Raw genomic sequence first — 26,933 nt, 5'->3', positions numbered from 1 at the left:
CCCAGCCAGGTGTGATTCTATCAGCATTTAGTCCTTGACCTTGACCTGATACCTGTAACCTGATTTCCCCCAGCCAGGTGTGATTCTATCAGCATTTAGTCCTTGACCTTGACCTGATACCTGTAACCTAATTTCCCCGAGCCAGGTGTGATTCTATCAGCATTTAGACCTTGACCTTGACCTGATACCTGTAACCTGATTTCCCCCAGCCAGGTGTGATTCTATCAGCATTTAGTCCTTGACCTTGACCTGATACCTGTAACCTGATTTCCCCCAGCCAGGTGTGATTCTATCAGCATTTAGTCCTTGACCTTGACCTGATACCTGTAACCTGATTTCCCCCAGCCAGGTGTGATTCTATCAGCATTTAGTCCTTGACCTTGACCTGATACCTGTAACCTGATTCCCCCCAGCCAGGTGTGATTCTATCAGCATTTAGTCCTTGACCTTGACCTGATACCTGTAACCTAATTTCCCCCAGCCAGATGTGATTCTATCAGCATTTAGACCTTGACCTTGACCTGATACCTGTAACCTGATTTCCCCCAGCCAGGTGTGATTCTATCAGCATTTATACCTTGACCTTGACCTGATACCTGTAACCTGATTTCCCCCAGCCAGGTGTGATTCTATCAGCATTTAGACCTTGACCTTGACCTGATACCTGTAACCTAATTTCCCCCAGCCAGGTGTGATTCTATCAGCATTTAGACCTTGACCTTGACCTGATACCTGTAACCTGATTTCCCCCAGCCAGGTGTGATTCTATCAGCATTTAGTCCTTGACCTTGACCTGATACCTGTAACCTGATTTCCCCTAGCCAGGTGTGATTCTATCAGCATTTAGTCCTTGACCTTGACCTGATACCTGTAACCTGATTTCCCCCAGCCAGGTGTGATTCTATCAGCATTTAGTCCTTGACCTTGACCTGATACCTGTAACCTGATTTCCCCCAGCCAGGTGTGATTCTATCAGCATTTAGACCTTGACCTTGACCTGATACCTGTAACCTGATTTCACCTAGCCAGGTGTGATTCTATCAGCATTTATACCTTGACCTTGACCTGATACCTGTAACCTGATTTCCCCCAGCCAGGTGTGATTCTATCAGCATTTAGTCCTTGACCTTGACCTGATACCTGTAACCTGATTTCCTCCAGCCAGGTGTGATTCTATCAGCATTTAGTCTTTGACCTTGACCTGATACCTGTAACCTGATTTCCCCCAGCCAGGTGTGATTCTATCAGCATTTAGTCCTTGACCATATGTTGTATATACGTTTCCATCACAAGACAATATTTCCCCACCACAACGTACTGGTTTCACTATCACAGCCCACCGCTATTTGATCACAAGACAATATTTCCCCATCACAATGTACTGGTTTCCCTATCACAGCGCACCACGTTTCCATCACAACACAATATTTCCCCATCACAATGTACTGGTTTCCCTATCACAGCCCATCGCTATTTGGTCACAAGACAATATTTCCCCATTAAAACGTACCTTCAGCAGTTCAATGAGGTGCTACTGGAAACAGGAAAACGGATGTTTGAACACAAAAAGAAGAAGAGAAAAGAATGGATATCAGATGACACCTGGAGGAAAATAGAAATGCGAAAAGGGAAAAAGAGTAAAATCCTTGGCACCAGGTCGCAGAGATTAACAGAACAATTGCAGACAAGAGGAGATACATCGAAAGAATAGCAGAGGAAGCCGAGCAAGTAGCATCTAAACAAGACATGAAAACCCTCTACAGACTGACCAAGACACTCTGAGGGAAATGCCAAACTGCTGCTGATCCGGTCAGACCAACAGGGAAACATCGTGTCCAAAGAGGAAGAAGTCATGCTGCGCTGGAAAGAACACTCCGAGAAAGTGCTGAACCGGGAAGACCAAGATATAGAAGCAAACATTGAACCTGCAGCCGACGGCCTGGACATCAGCACAGAACCACCGAACATTGAAGAGGTGAAAAGAGTAATGAGGGCACTTAAGAACGGGAGAGCACCAGGAATGAACCAGATATATACAGATATGCTCAAGGCAGAGGACACCAGCGCTACTAACAGACATAATATCAAACATATGGGAGTCTGAAGAAGCGCCTGAGACCTGGAAGATAGGCTTATTAGTAAAACTGCCAAAGAAAGGGGATTTGACCAACTGCGATAACTGGAGAGGGATAATGTTGCTATCTGTGACCAGCAAAGTACTGAGCCGAGTAATCCTCAACAGACTTTCGAGAACCATGGACACACTCATGCGAGAAGAACAAGCTGGCTTCAGGAAAGGAAGATCATGCATGGACCAAATATTCACCCTCAGACAGATCACAGAACAAAGTAACGAATGGAACGCAACCGTCTATGCCAACTTCATAGACTTTTCCAAGGCCTTCGACAGTATTAACAGAGCCGCTCTCTGGAAAATCCTCACCCAGGGATCCCAGACAAACTATCATGAAGATGCTGTACAACAACTTCAGCACCAGAGTCATATGTGGATCGACCGTAACCGAGGACTTCAACATCAGAACAGGGGTGAAACAAGGCTGTATCTTATCCCCGCTCCCCTTCACCATCTGCTTGGACTGGGTACTAAAGAGAGTCACCGAGAGCAAGCAAAGAGGAATCAGCTGGACATTCACCCAGAGTCTAGAAGATCTTGACTTTGCTGACGACATTGCCCTGCTCGCCCAACGTTTCCAAGACATCCAAAGCAAAACACAAGACCTTGCCACAACAGAAGAAACGATTGGCTTGAAGATCAACACCGAGAAGACCAAAATTCTCAAGATTAATGCCAAATCTACACTGCCAGTATCCCTTGGAAGTACAAACATCGACGAAGTTCAAGACTTCTCCTATCTTGGCAGCAAGAAGCAGATGTACAGTCAAGAATAGGCAAAGCTAGCGGAGTGTTCAGTTCACTGAAGAACATCTGGAGGTCAAAATCAATGAGCACAATCACCAAAATGCGAATCTTCAAGAGCAACATTCTTGGAGTCCTATTGTATGGAGCAGAATCCTGGAAGATATCCCACAACATCTGCAACAAACTTGATGTATTCCAAACCAGATATCTCAGAAGAATACTTCGCATCTTCTGGCCAAGCACCATCTAAAATGAAGAACAGTACATGCGCATGAACACCAGCCCACTGTCCCTCGAGATCCAGAAGAGAAAATGGCGTTGGATCGGTCATGTCTGCAGGATGCACCCAGATTCCATACCAAGGGTTGCTATGCGATGGACACCAACAGGAAAAAGAAACAGAGGACATCCAAAGGAGACATGGAGAAGATCTGTGGAGGCAGCGATGAAGGTCGCAGGATGGACCTCGGGACAGGTGCAGCAATGGGCCCAGGATAGACAGCATTGGAAAACTCTAGTAACGGCCTTATGTGCTAAGAGTACGAAGAGGATTAAGTAAGTAAGTAAGTACAACGTACTCAGTTTCCCAATGACAGACCACCACGTTTCCATCACAAGACAATATTTCCCCATCACAACGTACTGGTTTCCCTATCACAGCCCACCGCTATTTGGTCACAAGATAAGGTTTCCCCACCAAAACATTATATTTCCTTATGCTAACTCACGTTTCCCCTGTAAGATCTCAACGTTCATCCGTCACAACACAATATCTTTCTATCACAATGCTGTTTCCTATAACAACTGCAATGTTGTCCATCACAGCAGTGCTCCCTGCGCACAACATAATGTAGCAATATAATATGTTTATCAAACATAAACACGACACAGTACGTAAATGTCACGTAACATTACGTAACTGCCATGTAGCCGTACGTATTTGTCATGTAACAAACCGTACGTAAGTGTCATGTAACAAACCGCAGGTAACTGTCACGTAACCGCAACACGGCAATCCAGTTCCCACAACAAACATCGTCTAGGGCCTTACTGTACGTATCAGCCATTCACAGTGGCTGCTTTCACCATGATTCACCAGACCTCTTACTGTACGTATCAGCCATTCACAGTGGCTGCTTTCACCATGATTCACCAGACCTCTTACTGTACATATCAGCCAATCACAGTGGCTGCTTTTACCATGTTTCACCAGACCTCTTGCTGTATGTATCAGCCAATCACAGTGACTGCTTTCACCATGATTCACCAGACCTCTTTCTGTATGTATCAGCCAATCACAGTGACTGCTTTCACCATGATTCACCAGACCTCTTACTGTATGTATCAGCCAATCACAGTGGTTGCTTTCACCATGATTCACCAGACCTTTTACTGTATGTATTAGCCAATCACAGTGGTTGCTTTCACTATGATTCACCAGACCTCTTACTGTATGTATCAGCCAATCACAGTGGTTGCTTTCACCATGATTCACCAGACCTTTTACTGTATGTATCAGCCAATCACAGTGGTTGCCTTCCCCATGATTCACCAGACCTCTTACTGTATGTATCAGCCAATCACAGTGGTTGCTTTCACCATGATTCACCAGACCTTTTACTGTATGTATCAGCCAATCACAGTGGTTGCTTTCACCATGATTCACCAGACCTCTTACTGTATGTATCAGCCAATCACAGTGGTTGCTTTCACCATGATTCACCAGACCTCTTGCTGTATGTATCAGCCAATCACAGTGGTTGCTTTCACCATGATTCACCAGACCTCTTGCTGTATGTATCAGCCAATCACAGTGACTGCTTTCACCATGATTCACCAGACCTCTTACTGTATGTATCAGCCAATCACAGTGGTTGCTTTCACCATGATTCACCAGACCTCTTGCTGTATGTATCAGCCAATCACAGTGACTGCTTTCACCATGATTCACCAGACCTCTTACTGTATGTATCAGCCAATCACAGTGGTTGCTTTCACCATGTTTCACCAGACCTCTTACTGTATGTATCAGCCATTCACAGTGACTGCTTTCACCATGATTCACCAGACCTTTTACTGTATGTATCAGCCAATCACAGTGGCTGCTTTCACCATGATTCACCAGACCTTTTACTGTATGTATCAGCCAATCACAGTGGTTGCTTTTACTATGATTCACCAGACCTCTTACTGTATGTATCAGCCAATCACAGTGACTGCTTTCACCATGATTCACCAGACCTCTTACTGTATGTATCAGCCAATCACAGTGGTTGCTTTCACTATGATTCACCAGACCTCTTGCTGTATGTATCAGCCAATCACAGTGGTTGCTTTCACCATGATTCACCAGACCTCTTGCTGTATGTATCAGCCAATCACAGTGGTTGCTTTCACTATGATTCACCAGACCTCTTACTGTATGTATCAGCCAATCACAGTGACTGCTTTCACCATGATTCACCAGACCTCTTACTGTATGTATCAGCCAATCACAGTGGTTGCTTTCACCATGATTCACCAGACCTTTTACTGTATGTATCAGCCAATCACAGTGGCTGCTTTCACCATGATTCACCAGACCTATTGCTGTATATATCAGCCATTCACAGTGGCTGCTTTCACTATGATTCACCAGACCTCTTACTGGACGTATCAGCCATTCACAGTGACTGCTTTCACCATGTTTCACCAGACCTTTGTCAGTACATTTACTTCTTTGTTCAAACACCACGTGTGATGGTTTACTGGGCAGATCCGTTACATATGTCGAGTATAGATTCCAACACAGAATCGCTTAGGTTAGGCATTGTAATAAACCATGGCATATGCAGGCTGTACAAGCTGCTCTGGTAGATGGAGATGTGGCAGGAGACGTTGATGCACCCACCTCTCCCGGGTCGAGACTGAGAGTTACACTTCGATCAAAGAATTCCAGCGTGCTGGGCCTTTTCAAAAACTCATTGATTTTACAGTGGCCAGCACAATGGGAGGCAGCTAAAGAGTGAACATAGCAAATAGCGGCACGACATCAACAATGATACACAGCCGTCATAAATATATACCTAATTGGTAAATACAACCAATAGTGATTGTACGTAACCAACAGTGAAACATAACCAACAGTGATCACACGTAACCAATACGTGGCCAATAATGATACACGACCAATAGTGATACACAACCAGCAGTGACGCATATCCAGTGATGTTATCTTGTTATCTTTGTCGAAAGAGATATGACTGTGTTACCATTGTCTGTAGAGACAAGTCTGTGTTACCATTGTCTGTAGAGACAGGACTGTGTTACCATTGTCTGTAGAGACAGGACTGTGTTACCATTGTCTGTAGAGACAGGACTGTGTTACCTTTGTCTGTAGAGACAGGACTGTGTTACCTTTGTCTGTAGAGACAGGACTGTGTTACCATTGTCTGTAGAAACAGGACTGTGTTACCATTGTCTGTGGAGACAGGACTGTGTTCCACAACCAGCAGTGACGCATATCCAGTGATGTTATCTTGTTATCTTTGTCGAAAGAGATATGACTGTGTTACCATTGTCTGTAGAGACAAGTCTGTGTTACCATTGTCTGTAGAGACAGGACTGTGTTACCATTGTCTGTAGAGACAGGACTGTGTTACCATTGTCTGTAGAGACAGGACTGTGTTCCCATTGTCTGTAGAGACAGGACTGTGTTACCATTGTCTGTAGAGACATGACTGTGTTCCCATTGTCTGTAGAGACAGGACTGTGATAGCATTGTCTGTAGAGACAGGACTGTGTTACCATTGTCTGTGGGGACAGGACTGTGTTACCATTGCCTGTAGAGACATGGCTATGTTACCATTGTCTGTGGGCACAGGACTGTGTTCCCATTGTCTGTAGAGACAGGACTGTGTTACCATAGTCTGTAGAGACAGGACTGTGTTACCATTGTCTGTAGAGACATGACTGTGTTACCATTGTCTGTAGAGACAAGACTGTGTTACCATTGTCTGTGGAGACAGGACTGTGTTACCTTTGTCTGTAGAGACAGGACTGTGTTACCATTGTCTGTAGAGACATGACTGTGTTACCATTGTCTGTGGGGACAGGACTGTGTTAACATTGTCTGTAGAGACAGGACTGTGTTACCATTGTCTGTGGGGACAGGACTGTGTTACCATTGCCTGTAGAGACATGGCTATGTTACCATTGTCTGTCGGCACAGGACTGTGTTCCCATTGTCTGTAGAGACAGGACTGTGTTACCATAGTCTGTAGAGACAGGACTGTGTTACCATTGTCTGTAGAGACATGACTGTGTTACCATTGTCTGTAGAGACAAGACTGTGTTACCATTGTCTGTGGAGACAGGACTGTGTTACCTTTGTCTGTAGAAACAGGACTGTGTTCCAATTGTCTGTAGAGACAGGACTGTGTTACCGTTGTCTGTAGAGACAGGACTGTGTTACCATTGTCTGTGGAGACAGGACTGTGTTACCATTGTCTGTAGAGACATGACTGTGTTACCATTGTCTGTGGGGACAGGACTGTGTTAACATTGTCTGTGGAGACAAGACTGTGTTACCATTGTCTGTGGAGACAAGACTGTGTTACCATTGTCTGTAGAGACAAGACTGTGTTACCATTGTCTGTAGAGACAGGACTATGTTACCATTGTCTGTAGAGACAGGACTGTGTTACCGTTGTCTGTAGAGACAGGACTGTGTTTCCATTGTCTGTAGAGACATGACTGTGTTCCCATTGTCTGTAGAGACAGGACTGTGATAGCATTGTCTGTGGAGACAGGACTGTGTTACCGTTGTCTGTAGAGACAGGACTGTGTTACCATTGTCTGTAGTGACATGGCTGTGTTACCATTGTCTGTAGTCACTGTTTGACTCTATCATGGACAACACAATGTATACATGCCTGTGTAGACAGTGTGTACCTCAGTGATAATGGCGGCCTTGTTGGCTATCAGGAATATGGACGCCCCTTCATGAATATTTATGCATTGTAATTTCTCAAACAGACGAGCGGATATTAGTCACACATAGTTTTCGTTTTCTTTCTTCCTTTGCGCAGATAATAAACGCTTCTCAAGACAGTCAGGGAATGTAAAATCCTGTGCACGAGCACGTCAATACGCACGAGTAATGCTGTCAAGGCGTGCTGGTAGCGGCAGCACCAGCCATAGACGCTCATACACCGTACGTGGGTCAAACCGACTGGGATGTTTTAAGGGAATTGAGCCACAGAAATATGAAATAAGCAAACATGTATACTCATGTAACACGTAGGGGATTACGGCTGGAGACATATAACACGTAGGACATTACTGCTGTAGATATATAACACGTAGGACATTACTGCTGTAGATATATAACACGTAGGACATTACTGCTGTAGACATAAAACACGTTGGACATTACTGCTGTAGACATATAACAGGTAGGACATTACTGCTGTAGACATATAACACGTAGGACATTACTGCTGTAGACATATAACACGTAGGACGTTACTGCTGTAGACCTATAACACGTAGGACGTTACTGCTGTAGACCTATAACACGTAGGACGTTACTGCTGTAGACCTATAACACGTAGGACGTTACTGCTGTAGACCTATAACACGTAGGACGTTACTGCTGTAGACCTATAACACGTAGGACGTTACTGCTGTAGACATATAACACGTAGACCGTTACTGCTGTAGACTTATAACACGTAGGACGTTACTGCTGTAGACATATAACACGTAGGACGTTACTGCTGTAGACATATAACACGTAGGACGTTACTGCTGTAGACATATAACACGTAGGCCATTACTGCTGTAGATATATAACACGTAGGACATTACTGCTGTAGACCTATAACACGTAGGACATTACTGCTGTAGACATATAACACGTAGGACATTACTGTTATAGACATATAACACGTAGGGCATTACTGCTGTAGACATATAACACGTAGGACGTTACTGCTGTAGACATATAACACGTAGGCCATTACTGCTGTAGACATATAACACGTAGGACATTACTGCTGTAGACCTATAACACGTAGGACATTACTGCTGTAGACATATAACACGTAGGACATTACTGTTATAGACATATAACACGTAGGGCATTACTGCTGTAGACCTATAACACGTAGGACGTTACTGCTGTAGACATATAACACGTAGGACATTACTGCTGTAGACAGATCACACGTAGGGATTACTGTTGTAGACATATAACACGTAGGACATTACTGTTGTAGACATATAACACGTAGGACGTTACTGTTGTAGACATATAACACGTAGGACATTACTGCTGTAGACAGATCACACGTAGGGATTACTGTTGTAGACATATAACACGTAGGACATTACTGTTGTAGACATATAACGCGTAGGGGATTACTGTTGTAGACATATAACACGTAGGCCATTACTGCTGTAGACATATAACACTTAGGACATTACTGCTGTAGACATATAACACGTAGGACATTACTGCTGTAGACAGATAACACGTAGAACATTACTGCTGGAGATATTTAACACGTTGGGGTGATAGTTATAAAAATAAACACTAAGAGAGAATACGTATTTATTTATCCTCAGATCTTCGTGTTTGATTCTGCCATGTCATAAGTTCAGTTACTCGTTAAAGCATTTGAGGAATTTATATACATCTGTATAGTCAGTTTATTCATTTTGTAATATTTGTACTTTGCTTAAAGTAAAAAGGGCTGGTGGTCAGGTTATGTCTGGTACATTACCACAACATGCTATAACACAGACATATGGACAAGTTTCATACTGTAACAAAAGAGATTCTTGAATATTTGTCAGCCTGTATATTGTAGCAGTTTACACCGCTTTGTGAATGTCCAAGTAACAGTTCGAGGTAGTAGCACTGTTTGTAATCACGCTCGTGCTTGAGGAAGGGGTGGTAGACAAGGTGTGCTTAAACACAAAGGGACATTAAAGCTATGGAGTGGTGTGATAATGAGGGCGAGACTCCATTGCTGGATGTAGAAGTTTGGTGACGTAGACTGGCTACTGCAGCACTGCTACAGGCTGTGTTCTGGAAAGTTTTTAAAATGTTAGGCGCGTACTAGACTGTAGATCAATTATCACTTTAATCGTTTAGAAATTAGCAAGTTTCAGATTAGTTGAACAAACCTATTTGAGGCGTGAGCGTTGTCGAGACTGTTAATGGCATGATTAAATTGTGTGCTTATCGTGTGTACCGTTACCCGCGCTCGTTCGAACAGTTAGACAAGGGATGTTGGGACCTCCAGTTAAAAAACAAAGTGTAAATTCAATAACGCTTGTGTTTGAGCGCGTGCCTCTTCTGTGGTCGGAACATCCGAGGGATTGCCGTGTTGCAACACAGACCCCTTGATCATTATTCAAAATAGGGCCATTGTTATTGCAGGGCAGGGTCGACTTGGGCCAGTCTCAGCCACGGAGGCTGTCCAGTTTGGCCATAATTAACTAATGGCACAGAACTAACGTACACGCTGACTTCTACCTAGCCTTGCATGTATAAGGCGTCATCCAAGGTGTATGATTACACAATGCCATATAGAAAGTGGTCAAATGTAACATATGTTATATTTGGGATTACACTTTCTTAGTAAAGTACAGATTCTAGTACATTTTGGGTTGAGTCCCATCCGGGATTCGAACCCACACTCTCAGGGTCAGTCGCCTAATCGCCAGCAAACAGAGTCAGCCGCCTAGCCCGCTCAGCCATCGCGACTTCCACAGTGGAAGTCAGCCGCCTAACCCGATCAGCTACCGCGACTTCCACAGTTTAAGTTAGCCGCCTAACCCGCTCAGCCACCGCAACTTCCCAGTGGAAGTCAAGGTGGCTGAGGGGGTTAGGCGGCTGACTTTGTCTGCTGACGATTAGGCGCCTCTGAGAGTGTGGGTTCGCCTCAACCCAAAAAGTACTAGAATCTGTACTTTACTGAGAAAGTGTAATCCCAAATATAACATATGTTACATCCAAGGTGTACTCGTCCTGGGACAAGGGTCACTCTTCAGAGATGTTCGGTCACGTTAAAATAACGCAGGAATATCACTGTGCGATCACATGATCCGAGATATGACTCCAAGATTGCATGCTCCGAGTTGTGACTATGTGATCACAAGATACGTGATATGACTCCAAGATAGTATGCTCCGAGTTGTGACTATGTGATCACAAGATACGTGATATGACTCCAAGATGGTATGCTCCGAGTTGTGACTATGTGATCACAAGATACGTGATATGACTCCAAGATAGTATGCTCCGAGTTGTGACTATGTGATCACAAGATACGTGATATGACTCCAAAATAGTATGCTCCGAGTTGTGACTATGTGATCACAAGATACGTGATATGACTCCAAGATGGTATGCTCCGAGTTGTGACTATGTGATCACAAGATACGTGATATGACTCCAAGATGGTATGCTCCGAGTTGTGACTATGTGATCCCAAGATACGTGATATGACTCCAAGATAGTGTGCTCCGAGTTGTGACTATGTGATCACAAGATACGTGATATGACTCCAAGATAGTATGCTCCGAGTTGTGACTATGTGATCACAAGATACGTGATATGACTCCAAGATAGTGTGCTCCGAGTTGTGACTATGTGATCACAAGATACGTGATATGACTCCAAGATAGTATGCTCCGAGTTGTGACTATGTGATCACAAGATACGTGATATGACTCCAAGATAGTATGCTCCGAGTTCACACTTTGCTGTAATGGATGCGATGTTCTGATGTCGACACTTTGTAGGGATGTGTGCGATGTTCTGATGTCGACACTTTGCTAGAAGGTGTGCGATGTTCTGATGTCGACACTTTGCTAGAAGGTGTGCGATGTTCTGATGTCGACACTTTGCTAGAAGGTGTGCGATGTTCTGATGTCGACACTTTGTTGGGATGTATGCGATGTTCTGATGTCGACACTTTGTTGGGATGTGTGGGATGTTCTGATGTCGACACTTTCTAGGGAAGTGTGAGATGTTCTGATGTCGACAGTTTGTAGGGATGTGTGCGATGTTCTGATGTCGACACTTTGTAGGGAAATGTGCGATGTTCTGATGTCGACACTTTCTAGGGAAGTGTGAGATGTTCTGATGTCGACAGTTTGTAGGGATGTGTGCGATGTTCTGATGTCGACACTTTGTAGGGAAGTGTGCGATGTTCTGATGTCGACACTTTCTAGGGAAGTGTGAGATGTTCTGATGTCGACACGATTGTGTTTGGATGTATGTCGATGTTCCGATATATGCAGTGTTGAGGGTAATGTCGAGATTGTGTTTGGATGTATGTCGATGTTCCGATATATGCAGTGTTGAGGGTAATGTCGAGACTGTGTGGTATGTGTGACATTCTGATGTCAGCTCCGTGTGCTGATGGTAGAGCTGACAGGTGACCTCTTCGACAGGTCTGCAGCAGTCTCGTGTATGTGCCTTGATATTGATCTTCGTGGTTTTTTACTGTGGTGACCAGCTGACCCCTGACACCTGGCCACTCACCGCGAACTAAAACAGAATTGTTCCATCCATTCGGGCTGTGTGAGAGTTGATGAAACATACTGTACCAAGTGAAACACTGTCACATGATGTTCAGTCTGTCCTGAATGACTTCCACTGATAAGGACCCGGGTTACACAGAAAGAACTTCAAAGCAGCCCGCCGACCAGCCTTTCCGTGCTTTCGACTCGAGCCGTAGTAACAAGGCCCTTATAATCGATATTTGGAGTCCTTGTAACCAGGACCTACTAATCGATACTCGGATCCTTGGAAGTATTTGTCGTGTACATTGCAGATATTGGATGTTTGAGTTAAAGAAACGACACACGAACAGACTGTGGAGAGGGACACTCAGTTACTCAAGAGCTGTCCGTCCATTACGTGGTGAAAGCTCATTCTGGTTTACAGACAAGATTGCCAATTGCGCTAACTGCAAACACAGAGTAATGCGTTATACCTGTTCCATCACGCTATTATTCCATTCCATTTAACTGACGTTATTATCAGCGTGGTGAAGGCGACACATACATCCTAGCAGGACTAAAGACTTCAATGAAACGTTGCGCAATATGAAACTGTCCACTAATCCAGTCAAGTTTGTTTACTGAGTTTCGTTGATTGCCCTTTATCGATATGAAACACTACGTAATTGTGTATTGAAGGGAGCACTCAACACAGACAGTGTCAGGGGTAAATACAGCGTACAACGTCTCTCCAGACACTGTCAAAGTATACAGTTTCTCTCCAGTCACTATCATGGTTAGATGCGTTGAAGAGCACTTTTCCCGATACTGTCAGAGTAAACAGTGTCAGAGTAAACAGTGTCAGAGTAAACAGTGTCAGAGTAAACAGTGTCAGAGTAAACAGTGTCAGAGTAAACAGTGTCAGAGTAAACAGTGTCAGAGTAAACAGTGTCAGAGTAAACAGTGTCAGAGTAAACAGTGTCAGAGTAAACAGTGTCTGCCCAGTATAGGCGTTTCTCTCGTGAATTGGGTAGAAAGGTAGTGCTGCGTCTAAGCAGACAGTGCCATGGATAGATGTTGTTAAAAGCGTCTCTCCGGATAATTTCTGGGTTGTATATATATCTTTTCAAGCTCCGCCCTATAGTGTGTCCAGCTCCGGACTGTCGTGTGTCCAGCTCCGGACTGTCGTGTGTCCAGCTCCGGACCGTAGTGTGTCCAGCTCCGCCCTGTAGTGTGTCCAGCTCCGCCTTGAAGTGTGTCCAGCTCCGTCATGTAGTGTGTCCAGCTCCTCCCTGTAGTGTGTCCAGCTCCGCCCTGTAGCGTGCCCAGCTCCGCCATGTAGTGTGTCCAGCTCCTCCCTGTAGCGTACCCAGCTCCGCCATGTAGAGTGCCCAGCTCCTCCCTGTAGCGTGTCCAGCACCGCCATGTAGTGTGTCCAGCTCCTCCCTGTAGTGTGTCCAGCACCGTCCTTTAATGTGTCAAGCTCCTCCCTGTAGTGTGTCCAGCCCCGCCCTGTAGTGTGTCCAGCTCCTCCCTGTAGTGTGTCCAGCTCCGCCCTGTAGTGTTTCCAGCTCCGCCCTGTAGTGTTCCAGCCCGGTCCTTTAGTGTGTCCAGCTGCGACCTGTAGTGTGTCCAGCTCCTACCTGTAGCGTGTCCAGCTCCTCCCTGTAGTATGTCCAGCTCCTCCCTGTAGTGTGTCCAGCTCTGCCCTGTAGTGTGTCCAGCCCCGCCCTGTAGTGTGTCCAGCTCCTCCCTGTAGTGTGTCGGGCTCCTCCTTGTAGTGTGTCCAGCTCCGCCCTGTAGTGTGTCCAGCTCCGCCCTGTAGTGTGTCGGGCTCCTCCCTGTAGGTTGTCCAGCTCCGCCCTGTAGTGTGTCGGGCTCCTCCCTGTAGTGTGTCCAGCTCCGCCCTGTAGTGTTTCCAGCTCCTCCATGTAGTGTGTCCATCCCGGTCCTTTAGTGTGTCCAGCTGCGCCCTGTAGTGTGTCCAGCTCCTACCTGTAGTGTGTCCAGCTCCTCCCTGTAGTATGTCCAGCTCCGCAATGTAGTGTGTCCAGCTCCGCCATGTAGTGTGTCCAGCCCAGTCCTTTAGTGTGTCCAGCTCCGCCATATAGTGTATCCAGCTGGGCCATGTGGTGTGTCCAGCTGGGCCATGTAGTGTGTCCAGTTCCGCCCTGTAGTGTGTCCAGCTCCTCCCTGTAGTGTGTCCAGCTCCGCCATGTAGTGTGTCCAGCTCCATCATGTTGTGTGTCCAGCTCCTCCCTGTAGTATGTCTAGCTCCTCCCTGTAGTGTGTCCAGCTCCTCCCTGTAGTGTGTTCAGCTTCACCATGTAGTGTGTCCAGATCCTCTCTGTTGTGTGTCCAGCTCCGCCATGTAGTGTGTCCAGCTCCTCCCAGTAGTGTGTCCAGCTCCGCCATGTAGTGTGTCCAGCTCCGCCCTGTAGTGTGCCCAGCTCCGCCCTGTAGTGTGTCCCGCCCCGTCCTTTAGTGTGTCCAGCTCCTCCCTGTAGTGTGTCCAGCTCCTCCCTGTAGTGTGTCCAGCTCCGCCATGTAGTGTGTCCAGCTCCGCCCTGTAGTGTGTCCAGCTCCTCCCTGTAGTGTGTCCAGCTCCGCCCTGTAGTGTGTCCGGCTCCGCCATGTAGTGTGTCCAGATCCTCTCTGTAGTGTGTCCAGCTCCATCATGTAGTGTGTCCAGCTCCTCCCAGTAGTGTGTCCAGCTCCGCCATGTAGTGTGTCCAGCTCCGCCCTGTAGTGTGTCCAGCTCCGCCATGTAGTGTGTCCCGCCCCGTCCTTTAGTGTGTCCGGCTCCTCCCTGTAGTGTGTCCAGCTCCTCCCTGTAGTGTGTCCAGCTCCACCATGTAGTGTGTCCAGCTCCGCCCTGTAGTGTGTCCAGCTCCTCCCTGTAGTGTGTCCAGCTCCGCCCTGTAGTATGTCCAGCTCCTCCTTGTAGTATGTCAAGCTTCGCCCTGTAGTGTGTCCGGCTCCGCCATGTATTGTGTCCAGCTCTTCAATGTAGTATGCCCAGCTCCGCCATGTAGTGTGTCCAGCTCCACCCTGTAGTGTGTCCAGCTCCGCCATGTAGTGTGTCAAGCCCCTCCTTTAGTGTGTCCAGCTCCTCCCTGTAGTGTGTCCAGCTTCGCCATGTAGTGTGTCCAGATCCTCCATGTAGTGTGTCCAGATCCTCCATGTAGTGTGTCCAGATCCTCCATGTAGGGTCTACAGCTCCGCCCTGTAGTGTGTCCAGATCCTCCCTGTAGTGTGTCCAGCTCATCGATGTAGTGTGTCCAGATCCTCCCTGTAGTGTGTCCAGCTCCGCCCTGTAGTGTTTCCAGATCCTCCATGTAGTGTGTCCAGCCCGGTCCTTTAGCGTGTCCAGCTGCGCCCTGTAGTGTGTCCAGCTCCTACCTGTAGTGTGTCCAGCTCCTACCTGTAGTGTGTCCAGCTCCGCAATGTAGTGTGTCCAGCTCCTCAATGTAGTGTGTCCAGCCCAGTCCTTTAGTGTGTCCAGCTCTGCCATATAGTGTATCCAGCTGGGCCATGTGGTGTGTCCAGCTCTGCCATATAGTGTATCCAGCTGGGCCATGTGGTGTGTCCACCTGGGCCATGAAGTGTGTCCAGCTTCGCCCTGTAGTGTGTCCAACTCCTCCCTGTAGTGTGTCCAGCTCCGGCATGTAGTGTGTCCAGCTCCGCCATGTAGTGTGTCCATGTAGTGTGTCCAGCTCCGTCATTTAGTGTGTCCAGCTCCGCCCTGTAGTGTGTCTAGCTCCGCCATGTAGTGTGTCCAGCTCCTCCCTGTAGTGTGTCCAGCTCCGCCCTGTAGTGTGGCAAGCCCCTCCTTTAGTGTGTCCAGCTCCTCCCTGTAGTGTGTCCAGCTTCGCCATGTAGTGTGTCCAGATCCTCTCTGTAGTGTGTCCAGATCCTCCATGTAGTGTGTCCAGATCCTCCATGTAGGGTCTACAGCTCCGCCCTGTAGTGTGTCCAGATCCTCCCTGTAGTGTGTCAAGCTCCGCCCTGTAGTGTTTCCAGATCCTCCATGTAGTGTGTCCAGCCCGGTCCTTTAGTGTGTCCAGCTGCGCCCTGTAGTGTGTCCAGCTCCTACCTGTAGTGTGTCCAGCTCCTACCTGTAGTATGTCCAGCTCCGCAATGTAGTGTGTCCAGCTCCTCACTGTAGTGTGTGTACCTCCGCCTTGTAGTGTATCCAGATCCTCTCTGTAGTGTGTCCAGCTCCGCTATGTAGTGTGTCCAGCTCCTCCCAGTAGTGTGTCCAGCTCCGTCATGTAGTGTGTCCAGCTCCGCCCTGTAGTGTGTCTAGCTCCGCCATGTAGTGTGTCCAGCTCCTCCCTGTAGTGTGTTCAGCTTCGCCATGTAGTGTGTCTAGATCCTCTCTGTAGTGTGTCCAGCTCCGCTATGTAGTGTGTCCAGCTCCGCCATGTAGTGTGTCCAGCTCCGCCCTGTAGTGTCCAGCTCTGCCATGTAGTGTGTCCAGTCCCGTCCTTTATTGTGTCCAGCTCTTCCCTGTAGTGTGTCCAGCTCCGCCATGTAGTGTGTCCAGCTCTTCCCTGTAGTGTGTCCAGCTCTTCCCTGTAGTGTGTCCAGCTCCACCCTGTAGTGTGTCCAGCTCCTCCCTGTAGTGTGTCCAGCTCCGCCCTGTAGTGTGTCCAGCTCCGCCCTGTATTGTGTCCAGCTCCTCAATGTAGTGTGCCCAGCTCCGCCATGTAGTGTGTCCAGCTTCACCCTGTAGTGTGTCCAGCTCCGCCATGTAGTGTGTCAAGCCCCTCCTTTAGTGTGTCCAGCTCCTCCCTGTAGTGTGTCCAGCTCCGCCATGTGGTGTGTCGAGCTCCGCCATGTATTGTGTCCAGCTCCTCAATGTAGTGTGTCTTGCTCCGCCTTGTAGTGTGTCCAGATCCTCTCTGTAGTGTGTCCAGCTCCGCTATGTAGTGTGTCCAGCTCCTCCCAGTAGTGTGTCCAGCTCCGCCATGTAGTGTGTCCAGCTCTTCCCTGTAGTGTGTCTAGCTCCGCCTTGTAGTGTGTTCAGCTTCGCCATGTAGTGTGTCCAGATCCTCACAGTAGTGTGTCCAGCTCCGCCATGTAGTGTGTCCAGCTCCTCCCAATAGTGTGTCCAGCTCCGCCATGTAGTGTGTCCAGCTCCGCCCTGTAGTGTGTCCAGCTCCTTCCTGTAGTGTGTCCAGCCCTTCCTTTAGTGTGTCCAGCTCCTCCCTGTAGTGTGTCCAGCTCTTCCCTGTAGTGTGTCCAGCTCCGCCATGTAGTGTGTCCAGCTCCACCCTGTAGTGTGTCCAGCTCCTCCCTTTAGTGTGTCCAGCTCCGCCCTGTAGTGTGTCCTGCTCCTCCCTGTAGTGTGTCCAGTTCCGCCCTGTAGTGTGTCCAGCTCCACCATGTATTGTGTCCAGCTCCTCAATGTAATGTGCCCAGCTCCGCCATGTAGTGTGTCCAGCTCCACCCTGTAGTGTGTCCAGCTCCGCCATGTAGTGTGTCAAGCCCCTCCTTTAGTGTGTCCAGCTCCTCTCTGTAGTGTGTCCAGCTCCGCCATGTAGTGTGTCCAGCTCCTCCCTGTAGTGTGTCCAGCTCCGCCTTGTAGTGTGTCCATATCCTCTCTGTAGTGTGTCCAGCTCCGCTATGTAGTGTGTCCAGCTCCTCACAGTAGTGTATCCAGCTCCGTCATGTAGTATGTCCAGCTCCGCCCTGTAGTGTGTCCAGCTCCGCCCTGTAGTGTTTGCAGCCTCGTCCTTTAGTGTGTCCAGTTCCTCCCTGTAGTGTGTCCAGCTCCTTCCTGTAGTGTGTCCAGCTCCTCCCTGTAGTGTGTCCAGCTCCGCCATGTAGTGTGTTTATCTCCGCCCTGTAGTGTGTCCAGCTCCTCCCTGTAGTGTGTCCAGCTCCGCCCTGTAGTGTGTCCAGCTCCTCCATGTAGTGTGTCCAGCTCCGCCCTGTAGAGTGTCTAGCTCCGCCATGTAGTGTGTCAAGCCCCTCCTTTAGTGTGTCCAGCTCCTCCCTGTAGTGTGTCCAGCTCCGCCCTGTAGTGTGTCCAGATCCTCACTGTAGTGTGTCCAGATCCTCCATGTAGTGTGTCCAGATCCTCCATGTAGTGTGTCCATCTCCGCCCTGTAGTGTGTCCAGATCCTCCCTGTAGTGTGTCCAGCTCATCCATGTAGTGTGTCCAGATCCTCCCTGTAGTGTGTCCAGCTCATTCCTGTAGTACGTCCAGATCCTCCATGTAGTGTGTCCAGATCCTCCATGTAGTGTGTCCAGGTCCTCCAAGTAGTGTGTCCAGCTCATCCATGTAGTGTGTCCAGCTCCGCCCTGTAGTGTGTCCAGATGATCCATGTAGTGTGTCCATATCATCCACGTAGTGTGTCCAGATCCTCCATGTAGTGTGTCCAGCTCCTCCCTGTAATGTGTCCAGATCCTCCCTGTAGTGTGTCCAGCTCCTCCCTGTAGTGTGTCCAGATGATCCATGTAGTGTGTCCATATCATCCCTGTAGTGTGTCCAGATCCTCCATGTAGTGTGTACAGCTCCGCTCTGTAGTGAGTCCAGATCCTCCATGTAGTGTGTCCAGATCCTCCATGTAGTGTGTCCAGATCCTCAATGTAGTGTGTCCAGATCCTCAATGTAGTGTCTACAGCTCCGCTCTGTAGTGTGTCCATCTCCGACATGTTGTGTGTACAGCTACCCCCTGTAGTGTGTCCAACTCCGACATGTTGTGTGTACAGCTCCCCCCCCTGTAGTGTATCCAGGTCCTCCCAGTAGCGTCTCCAGCCCCGCCCCATCTAATTTCTTCCAGTATTATCAAGGTCTAATATAGAGTGATTACCCAATTTCCCCAATAAGTTCAGGGTTTGTAGAGGGATGACACAATTCCTCCAGTATATTCAAGGTCTAATGTAGAGTGATGACCCAATTCCTCTAATATGTTCGGGGTTTATAGAGGGATGACACAATTCCTCCAGTATAATCAAGGTCTAATATAGAATGATGACCCAATTCCTCTAATATGTTCAGGGTTTGTAGAGGGATGACACAATTCCTCCAGTATAATCAAGGTCTAATATTGAGCTATGACACAATTCCTCCAATATGTTCAGGGTTTGTAGAGGGATGACACAATGTCTCCAGTATAATCAAGGTCTAATATAGAGTGATGACCCAATTCCTCTAATATGTTCAGGGTTTGTAGAGGGATGACACAATTCCTCCAGTATAATCAAGGTCTAATATAAAGTGATGACCCAGTACATCTAATATGTTCAGGGTTTGTAGAGGGATGACACAATTCCTCCAGTATAATCAAGGTCTAATATAGAGTGATGACCCGATTCCTCTAATATGTTCAGGGTTTGTAGAGGGATGACACAATTCCTCCAGTATAATCAAGGTCTAATATAGAGTGATGACCTAATTCCTCTTATATGTTCAGGGTTTGTAGAGGGATGACACAATTCCTCCAGTATAATCAAGGTCTAATATAGAGTGATGACCCGATTCCTCTAATATGTTCAGGGTTTGTAGAGGGATGACACAATTTCTCCAGTATAATCAAGGTCTAATATAGATTGATGACCGAATTCCTCTTATATGTTCAGGGTTTGTAGAGGGATGACACAATTCCTCCAGTATAATCAAGGTCTAATATAGAGTGATGACCCAATTCCTCCAATATGTCCATGGTTTGTAGAGGGATGACACAATTCCTCCAGTATAATCAAGGTCTAATATAGAGTGATGACCCAATTCCTCCAATATAGTCAGGGTTTGTAGAGGGATGACTCAATTCCTCCAGTATAATCAAGGTCTAGTATAGAGTTATGACCCAATTCATCTAATATGTTCAGGGTTTGTAGAGGGATGACACAATTTCTCCAGTATAATCAAGGTCTAATATAGAGTGATGACCCAGTACCTCTAATATGTTCAGGGTTTGTAGAGGGATGACACAATTTTTCCAGTATAATCAAGGTCTAATATAGAGTGATGACTCGATTCCTCTAATATGTTCAGGGTTTGTAGAGGGATGACACAATTTCTCCAGTATAATCAAGGTCTAATATAGATTGATGACCGAATTCCTCTTATATGTTCAGGGTTTGTAGAGGGATGACACAATTCCTCCAGTATAATCAAGGTCTAATATAGAGTGATGACCCAATTCCTCTAATATGTTCAGGGTTTGTAGAGGGATGACACAATTCCTCCAGTATAATCAAGGTCTAATATAAAGTGATGACCCAATTCCTCTAATATGTTTAGGGTTTGTAGAGGGATGACACAATTCCTCCAGTATAATCAAGGTCTAATATAGATTGATGACCGAGTTCCTCTTATATGTTCAGGGTTTGTAGAGGGATGACACAATTCCTCCAGTATAATCAAGGTCTAATATAGAGTGACGACCCAATTCCTCTAATATGTTCAGGGTTTGTAGAGGGATGACACAATTTCTACAGTATAATCAAGGTCTAATATAGAGTGATGACCCAATTCCTCTTATTTGTTCAGGGTTTGTAGAGGGATGACACAATTCCTCCAGTATAATCAAGGTCTAATATAGAGTGATGACCCAATTCCTCCAATATGTCCATGGTTTGTAGAGGGATGACACAATTCCTCCAGTATAATCAAGGTCTAATATAGAGTGATGACCCAATTCCTCCAATATGTTCAGGGTTTGTAGAGGGATGACTCAATTCCTCCAGTATAATCAAGGTCTAATATAGAGTTATGACCCAATTCATCTAATATGTTCAGGGTTTGTAGAGGGATGACACAATTTCTCCAGTATAATCAAGGTCTAATATAGAGTGATGACCCGATTCCTCTTATTTGTTCAGGGTTTGTAGAGTGATGACAAAATTCCTCCAGTATACTCAAGGTCTAATATAGAGTGATGACCCAATTCCTCCAATATGTCCATGGTTTGTAGAGGGATGACACAATTCCTCCAGTATAATCAAGGTCTAATATAGAGTGATGACCCAATTCCTCCAATATGTTCAGGGTTTGTAGAGGGATGACTCAATTCCTCCAGTATAATCAAGGTCTAATATAGAGTGATGACCCAATTCCTCTAATATGTTCAGGGTTTGTAGAGGGATGACACAATTCCTCCAGTATAATCAAGGTCTAATATAGAGTGATGACCCGATTCCTCTAATATGTTCAGGGTTTGTAGAGGGATGACACAATTCCTCCAGTATAATCAAGGTCTAATATAGAGTGATGACTCGATTCCTCTAATATGTTCAGGGTTTGTAGAGGGATGACACAATTTCTCCAGTATAATCAAGGTCTAATATAGAGTGATGACCCGATTCCTCTTATATGTTCAGGGTTTGTAGAGGGATGACACAATTCCTCCAGTATAATCAAGATCTAATATAGAGTGATGACCCGATTCCTCTAATATGTTCAGGGTTTGTAGAGGGATGACACAATTTTACCAGTATAATCAAGATCTAATATAGAGTGATGACACAATTCCTCCGATATGTTCAGGGTTTGTAGAGGAATAACACAATTCCTCCAGTATAATCAAGGTCTAATATAGAGTGATGACCTAATTCCTCCAATATGTTCAGGGTTTGTAGAGGGATGACACAATTCCTCCAGTATAATCAAGGTCTAATATAGAGTGATGACCCAATTCCTCTAATATGTTCAGGGTTTGTAGAGGGATGACACAATTCCTCCAGTATAATCAAGGTCTAATATAGATTGATGACCCAATTCCTAATATGTTATAGAGTTGTGACACTGTTTCTTCAGATTTAACAACAATCTGTTATTATTAATGCCATGGTGATCCTGTAATTGTTTCCGCAATATGAGAAATGAGATTTTAAAAAAACACTACCTGACGTAAATTGATTGATTCTGGCATAAATTCGACTGTAATATCAATGCAATTTGAAATTGAGGTGTCTATGGTTTTCCTTTCTAAATTCATCACAAAGGGGTGGTTCCACTGAGGAGTAGTTCCACTGAGGGATAGTTCCACTGACGGGTTTTTCCAAGTTCCACTGAGGGGTGGTTCCACTGAGGGTAGCTCCACTGAGGGGTAGTTCCACTGAGTGTTCCACGGAGTGGTTTTCACTGAGGTATAGTTGCACTGACGGGTTGTTCCAAGTTCCACTGAGGGGTAGATCCACTGAGGGGTAGCTCCACTGAGGGGTAGTTCCACTGAGGAGTAGTTCCACTGACGGGTTGTTCCAAGTTCTACTGAGGGGCGGTTTCACTGAGGTATAGTTGCACTGACGGGTTGTTCCCGGTTCCACTGAGGGTTGGTTCCACTGACTGGTTGTTCCAAGTTCCACTGAGGTATAGTTTCACTGACGGGGTGAACCGCTGAGGCGTAGTTTCATTGAGGGATAGATCCACTGAGGGGTAGTTCCACTGAGGGGTGAACCGCTGAGGCGTAGTTTCATTGAGGGGTAGTTCCACTGAGGGGTTGTTCCACTGAGGGGTAGTTCCACTAAGGGGTAGCTGCACTGAAAGGTTGTTACACTGCGTGGTAGGTCCACTGAGGGTAGTTCCACTAAGAGGTGAACAGCTGAGGGGTAGTTCCACTGAGGGGTAGCTCCACTGAGGGGTAGTTCCACTGACGGGTTGTTCAAAGTTCTACTGAGGGGCGGTTTCACTGAGGTATAGTTGCACTGACGGGTTGTTCCCGGTTCCACTGAGGGTTGGTTCCACTGACTGGTTGTTCCAAGTTCCACTGAGGTATAGTTGCACTGACGGGTTGTTCCCGGTTCCACTGAGGGTTGGTTCCACTGACGGGTTGTTCCAAGTTCCACTGAGGGTTGGTTCCACTGACTGGTTGTTACAAGTTCCACTGAGGGGTGGTTCCACTGAGGGGTAGTTGCACTGAGGGTATTCCCTCTGAGGGGTGGTTCCACTTAGGGGTAGTTCCACTGAGGGGTGGTTCCACTGAGGGGTAGTTCCTCTGACGGGTTGTTCCAAGCTCCAGTGATGGCTGGTTACACTGACGGGTTGTTCCAAGTTCCACTGAGGGGTAGTTCCACTGAGGGGTGGTTCCACTGAGGGGTAGTTCCACTGAGGGGTAGCTCCACTGAGGGGTAGCTCCACTGAGGGGTAGCTCCACTGAGGGGTAGTTCCACTGACGGGTTTTTCCAAGTTCCACTGAGTGGTGGTTTCACTGAGGTATAGTTGCACTGATGGGTTGTTCCAAGTTCCACTGAGGGGTAGATCCACTGAGGGGTAGCTCCACTGAGGGGTAGTTCCACTGAGGAGTAGTTCCACTGAGGGGTAGCTCCACTGAGGTATAGTTCCACCGACGGGTTGTTCCAAGTTCCACTGAGGGGTAGTTCCACTGAGGAGTAGTTCCACTGAGGGGTAGCTCCACTGAGGGGTAGCTCCACTGAGGGGTAGCTCCACTGAGGGGTAGTTCCACTGACGGGTTTTTCCAAGTTCCACGGAGTGGTGGTTTCTCTGAGGTATAGTTGCACTGACGGGTTGTTCCAAGTTCCACTGAGGGGTAGATCCACTGAGGGGTAGCTCCACTGAGGGGTAGTTCCACTGAGGAGTAGTTCCACTGAGGGGTAGCTCCACTGAGGGGTAGATCCACCGACGGGTTGTTCCAAGTTCCACTGAGGGGTAGATCCACTGAGGGGTAGATCCACTGAGGAGTAGTTCCACTGAGGGGTAGCTCCACTGAGGTATAGTTCCACCGACGGGTTGTTCCAAGTTCCACTGAGGGGTAGTTCCACTGAGGTGTAGCTGCACTGAAAGGTTGTTCCACTGCGTGGTAGGTCCACTGAGGGTAGTTCCACTAAGAGGTGAACCGCTGAGGTGTAGTTCCACTGAGGGGTAGTTGCACTGAAGGGTGGTTCCACTGAGGGTTGTTCCACTGACGGGTTGTTCCAAGCTCCACTGAGGGGTAGTTCCACTGAAGGGTGGTTCCAGTGAGTATGGTTCCACTAAGGCTAGTTCCACTGAGGGGTAGCTCCACTGAGGGGTAGTTCCACTGAGGGATGGTTCCACTGAGTATGGTTCCACTGGGGGGTGATTCCGCTGAGGGGTAGTTCCACTGACGGGTTGTTCCAAGTTCCACTGAGGGGTAGTTCCCCTGAGGGGTAGTTCCACTGACGGGTTGTTCCACTGATGGGTAGTTCCACTCAGGGGTAGTTCCACTGAGTATGGATCCACTGAGGGGTAATTCGACTGAGGTGTAGATCTATTCAAGGATAGTTTCACTGACGGGTTGTTCCAAGTTCCACTGAGGTGTAGTTCCACTGAGGGGTGGTTCCACTGAGGGGTAGTTCCACTGAGGGGTAGCTCCACTGAGGGGTAGCTCCACTGAGGGGTAGCTCCACTGAGGGGTAGTTCCACTGACGGGGTTTTCCAAGTTCCACTGAGTGGTGGTTTCACTGAGGTATAGTTGCACTGACGGGTTGTTCCAAGTTCCACTGAGGGGTAGATCCACTGAGGGGTAGCTCCACTGAGGGGTAGCTCCACTGACGGGTTGTTCCACTGATGGGTAGTTCCACTCAGGGGTAGTTCCACTGAGTATGGATCCACTGAGGGGTAATTCGACTGAGGTGTAGATCTATTCAAGGATAGTTCCACTGATGGATGGTTCCACTGAGGTGTAGTTCCATTGAGGTGTAGTTCCTCTGAGGGGTGGTTCCGCTAAGGGATGAACCTCAGGGGTAGTTCCACTGAGGGTTGGTTCCACTGAGGGGTAGTTCCACTGAAGGGTGATTCCGCTAAGGGATGAACCGCTGAGGGGTAGTTATTTAACTGTTATTATTTGCATGGTGTCCTTGTAATTGTTTCCAAAATATGAGAAATGTGATTCAAAATACTACCTGACGTAAATTGATTGATTCCGGCATAAAATCGACTTTTATATCAATGCAATTTGAACGATGAGACCAGAAGGAAATTGCTGTGTCTATGGTTTTCCTTTTTAAATTCATCACAGAGGGGTGGTTCCAATGACCGATAGTTCCACTGAGAGGTAGTTCCACTAAGGGTAGTCCCACTGAGGGATGAACCGCTAAGGGGTAGTTTCACTGAGGGATAGATCCACTGAGGGATGAACCACTGAGGGGTAGTTCCACTGAGGGGTAGTTCCACTGAGGAGTAGATCCACTGATGGGTGGTTCCGCTAAGGGATGAACCGATGAAGGGTGGTTCCACTGAGGTGTTGTTCCACTGAGGGGTAGTTCCACTGGGGGGTAGTTCCACTGAGGGGTAGTTCCACTGAGGGGTAGTTCCACTGACGGGTTTTTCCAAGTTCCACGGAGTTGTGGTTTCACTGAGGTATAGTTGCACTGACGAGTTGTTCCAAGTTCCACTGAGGGGTAGATCCACTGAGGGGTAGTTCCTCTGACTGGTTGTTCCAAGCTCCACTGAGGTATAGTTCCACTGACGTGTTGTTCCAAGTTCCACTGAGGGGTGAACCGCTGAGGCGTAGTTTCATTGAGGGATAGATCCACTGAGGGGTAGTTCCACTGAGGGGTGAACCGCTGAGGCGTAGTTTCATTGAGGGGTAGTTCCACTGAGGGGTTGTTCCACTGAGGGGTAGTTCCACTAAGGGGTAGCTGCACTGAAAGGTTGTTACACTGCGTGGTAGGTCCACTGAGGGTAGTTCCACTAAGAGGTGAACAGCTGAGGGGTAGTTCCACTGAGGGGTAGCTCCACTGAGGGGTAGTTCCACTGACGGGTTGTTCAAAGTTCTACTGAGGGGCGGTTTCACTGAGGTATAGTTGCACTGACGGGTTGTTCCCGGTTCCACTGAGGGTTGGTTCCACTGACTGGTTGTTCCAAGTTCCACTGAGGTATAGTTTCACTGACGGGTTGTTCCCGGTTCCACTGAGGGTTGGTTCCACTGACGGGTTGTTCCAAGTTCCACTGAGGGTTGGTTCCACTGACTGGTTGTTACAAGTTCCACTGAGGGGTGGTTCCACTGAGGGGTAGTTGCACTGAAGGTATTCCCTCTGAGGGGTGGTTCCACTTAGGGGTAGTTCCACTGAGGGGTGGTTCCACTGAGTGGTAGTTCCTCTGACGGGTTGTTCCAAGCTCCAGTGATGGCTGGTTACACTGACGGGTTGTTCCAAGTTCCACTGAGGGGTAGTTCCACTGAGGGGTGGTTCCACTGAGGGGTAGTTCCACTGAGGGGTAGCTCCACTGAGGGGTAGCTCCACTGAGGGGTAGCTCCACTGAGGGGTAGTTCCACTGACGAGTTTTTCCACTGAGTGGTGGTTTCACTGAGGTATAGTTGCACTGACGGGTTGTTCCAAGTTCCACTGAGGGGTAGATCCACTGAGGGGTAGCTCCACTGAGGGGTAGTTCCACTGAGGAGTAGTTCCACTGAGGGGTAGCTCCATGAGTTGCACTGACGGGTTGTTCCAAGTTCCACTGAGGGGTAGTTCCACTGAGGGGTAGTTCCACTGAGGGGTAGCTCCACTGAGGGGTAGCTCCACTGAGGGGTAGCTCCACTGAGGGGTAGTTCCACTGACGGGTTTTTCCAAGTTCCACGGAGTGGTGGTTTCACTGAGGTATAGTTGCACTGACGGGTTG

At 47.5% G+C, this 26,933-nt stretch overlaps 1 protein-coding gene across 1 annotated transcript in view; it reads left to right on the top strand.

Moving 5' to 3' along the window:
- Positions 1-26,933, top strand: part of LOC124270650 — a 67,769-nt gene that overhangs the window by 15,814 nt on the left and 25,022 nt on the right. The window lies entirely within an intron of this gene.

Source organism: Haliotis rubra, unplaced genomic scaffold (genome assembly GCF_003918875.1).
Source record: "Haliotis rubra isolate DU_JTF1 unplaced genomic scaffold, ASM391887v1 Scf1533, whole genome shotgun sequence".
NCBI lineage: Eukaryota > Metazoa > Mollusca > Gastropoda > Lepetellida > Haliotidae > Haliotis > Haliotis rubra.
The sequence above is the reverse complement of the archived record's forward strand: the minus strand, read 5'-3'. Positions and strand labels throughout refer to the sequence as shown.